Source organism: Triticum dicoccoides, chromosome 2B (genome assembly GCF_002162155.2).
Source record: "Triticum dicoccoides isolate Atlit2015 ecotype Zavitan chromosome 2B, WEW_v2.0, whole genome shotgun sequence".
Lineage (NCBI taxonomy): Eukaryota > Viridiplantae > Streptophyta > Magnoliopsida > Poales > Poaceae > Triticum > Triticum dicoccoides.
This window is the reverse complement of record NC_041383.1, coordinates 818,992,383-818,995,593: the sequence shown is the minus strand read 5'-3', so window position 1 is coordinate 818,995,593 and position 3,211 is coordinate 818,992,383. Positions and strand designations below refer to the sequence as shown.

The following is a 3,211-nucleotide window of genomic DNA, read 5'->3' as shown; positions in this document are numbered from 1 at the left end:
TATGTTTTCCATCATTTTTCCGCGCCGGCCTACTGGTACTGGAGTCTGGACACGTACCTACACTACGGGTAGAGGGAGAACATCTGGTCTCCGGTCAATTTTGTGGTGGACTAGACGACTGAACTATGCGTACCGTCTCGCGAAGACGAATTTCAGGCTCTGCTGTAATATGAGTACCACCAGCAGAGGAATATGGTTTCGATCGAGCAGGATTATGGTTGCAGAGACGAATTTCAACCTCAATTCAAACTCAACAGAGTACGTACTGTATGAGTCCATGATGAGTACCAGCAGGAATATGGTGGTCACTTTAGCATGCAAGTGCTGCATATTGGCCCCTTCTCTTCCGGTGTAGTAGCTATACATGAAAGTATGTACTTGCTAGCTGTTGGTACCACTCCACACTGCACTAAAAGTAGCCGGGTTCATGACTAGCTCTAGCGTGTACATAACTCTCTAGATGCCCTCAACCAAACAAAATAATTGACATGCAAAGTACATAGGAGTATATACAAAATAGAACCATATGACCAAAACAAAATAATTAGCTGGTTTGGTGTGGACTCACCAAACCGTGGAGAAGATGAAGAAGAAGATGCAACTAAGCAGCTAGGAAACGAGGTAGCAACAGCAGCAGAGGACCACCAGAAGGTAGTTCTTGTGTGTAGCGATCAATTGCAATTGCAGTAGTAGTAAGAATGAGGTTGGTAACACTAGGGAAGCTTGATTGGAGCCCTATTTATAACACCCAGAAAGCACTAGATTAGAAGCATGCACTTCCCTGGCTGATCACATCCACCAGTCGATTTTTGCACTGATAGTGACGGGTTAGAGACACACATAGAGAGCATGCCGGGGCCGGGCTAACAAGCGAGTGAAAAGCCCTGGATTGCGCGTAGGGGTAGCTAGAGAAGGCAGGGGGGTGGTGGTGGCTGTCGATTTGGTCGGCTAAGACGGGGAAGATGGACTAATTAGCGAGCTGATCAAGTAGGTCTGTGGGTCTGCATCAGTCCCTGTCAGCTGATCAAGTAGCTAGCTAGCTTTACCGCCGCCGTTATATTGGTGTGCAAGAATGACAATCTATCTTCCCTGCTGCTTGCAACACACGTTAGCCTGCCTTGCTCAAGCTCACGATTTGTCTGGGACTCTGGGTCCAGATACAATGAAGAAATGAGGATGTACACATACAGATTCCCGGTGGAAAATCGGAGGCACTTACTGGTGGGCCTGCCACCGGCGAGCGAATCATCCTCGGGCAGTGCGCAGCAAATCCTTGCATCTCCATCCTGTCCCACTATCTTTTCCTTTTAGAGGTCATGTCCCACTAGGAATACTACGTATACACTGTACTGTCCCGTATATTTGAAGGTAGAAGTTGTGAGTTGTCGCTGTCTGGCTTGGTGAATGCAATGCTTCTACTCAATCTGGGATTTACTTGCCAAGATTGTGCACATCATGGCATATGCATGCCCGTGGCCGCCCATTTCGATCTATTGACCGGGACATGTCGCTGCATGCTTCGTATCTTCTGCACGGATTCATACAACATATGTTGCAAATTACGTACTCCAGTGACTTGAGAAAGGTCCAGCCTATGTGATTAGTTAATCTGAGCCGCCATCCATTCATAATCTAACCAATAGTAGTACTGGAAGGGCACCACCAGACAGAGAATAATATTGGATGAATAAAGTAACAACGGTTTTGCTGTTTGTCAGGCAACTGAAGTTGCGATTTCAGTCAGTCGATTTAACACATAGCTCCGGCCCTGAAGGCAGTGACAACGGGGTGAGCGCAACAGCGGCACGCCGGTGACGCCCACATAGCTCCACGCCGGTGACGCCCAGGATGGGAATGACCCATAGCCTGGGACGTCGCAACAGCGGCACCCCCAGGTAGAAGCAACGAAAAAAATAGCGTGCTACAAAATATAGCGAGCCCCTTCTCAAAATGCTACACAAGTAATAGCGCGCTAATAGCGTGCTATATTTCAAAATAGCGTTTGCAAACAATGCCAAATATATTCACAAATAAAGTATTTCAGTACCTTAAGACACCATCGTAGAGAGACATAATCTAGTCAGATAGGAAGCACAAATTTTAAACTGAATGTCAAACTGTAGTCAATCTATTTAACATATAGTAACTCTGAACACTGAGCACGTAGCCTACATCTACCATGCAATAACCACAAAATAAACATGTGCTTCCCTATTTTTCTAATATTTTTCATCATTTGGACGCTATAACGCTACACGCTACAACGTTATAACGCCCTGTAGCGCGCTAATTACGTGAATAGCGTCGTAGCGGCTGAATTTGCTAAAACATAGTGTTTCCTTCTGAATACGCTATAACGGTGCTATAGCGTCGTTATAGCACGCTATTTTTTTCGTTGGGTAGAATGGAGTCAGAGGTTGACATAGGGTGTCGCCAGCCGTGGATGGCTTTAGCAGGCGTCCTAGCCCGTGCTGGATCTGTCAAAGGAGGAAGAAGATGGCACAATGAAGAAGAAACACCTCAGCCGTTGGATTTGAACCGACGTGATATTTTTCTTTCTCATGCACTTCAGCAATTGGCGGTCTAGATTAAAAAAAGCAGCAAAGTACACTTCTGGGAAAAAGCGAAACAAAATAAACAAATCGCTTAGATTAGTTAATTAGCGCTAATAGAAATACAACAGTAGCAGACAAGGGTGCAACGTACGTACCACTGCAAGCTGTGTCTATATTTCTCCACTATGTGTTGCTTGCATCCTACGTTACGGCTGCATTGGGCTGAGCAGGTAGAATACATAAATCATAGTTAACTCGGTTTATAGTACACTAGTGTACTGTACATGCTAATGCATGCAAGTTGTGAGACGTACACAAAACAGAAAAGCGTGTGGCGCTCTGATTGCGATGGTATTCAGTGGTGGAGTTCTAGCTAGACATTGATAAATATCAACGATAGGTTGGTCCGAGGAGAATCTTCCCTATACAAATAGGTACTCCCTCCTTTTCAGAATATAAAATCTTATTACATGAAATATGTGTGCATATTGGAAATAATAAGATCTTTTTTTTTGCGAGAGAAATTTCCAACCTGTTTATCAATCATGGCAGTACAGAGGTAATGAAAATTATAATCAGGTCCATGGACTACCTAGCGATGACTACAAGCAGTGGACGAGCCGAACATGCGCCGGCGTCATCACCCTTCCCTCACC

At 45.1% G+C, this 3,211-nt stretch overlaps 1 protein-coding gene across 1 annotated transcript in view; it reads right to left on the bottom strand.

Moving 5' to 3' along the window:
• The window catches only part of LOC119366597 (NAC domain-containing protein 30-like), a 2,906-nt gene extending 2,208 nt beyond the window's left edge, over nt 1–698 (bottom strand). Inside the window, exon 1 of the mRNA XM_037632354.1 lies at nt 569–698. The gene's annotated coding sequence lies outside the window, so the exon portion shown is untranslated. The remainder of the gene's footprint in view (nt 1–568) is intronic.
• Between the last annotated feature and the right edge of the window lie 2,513 nt (nt 699–3,211).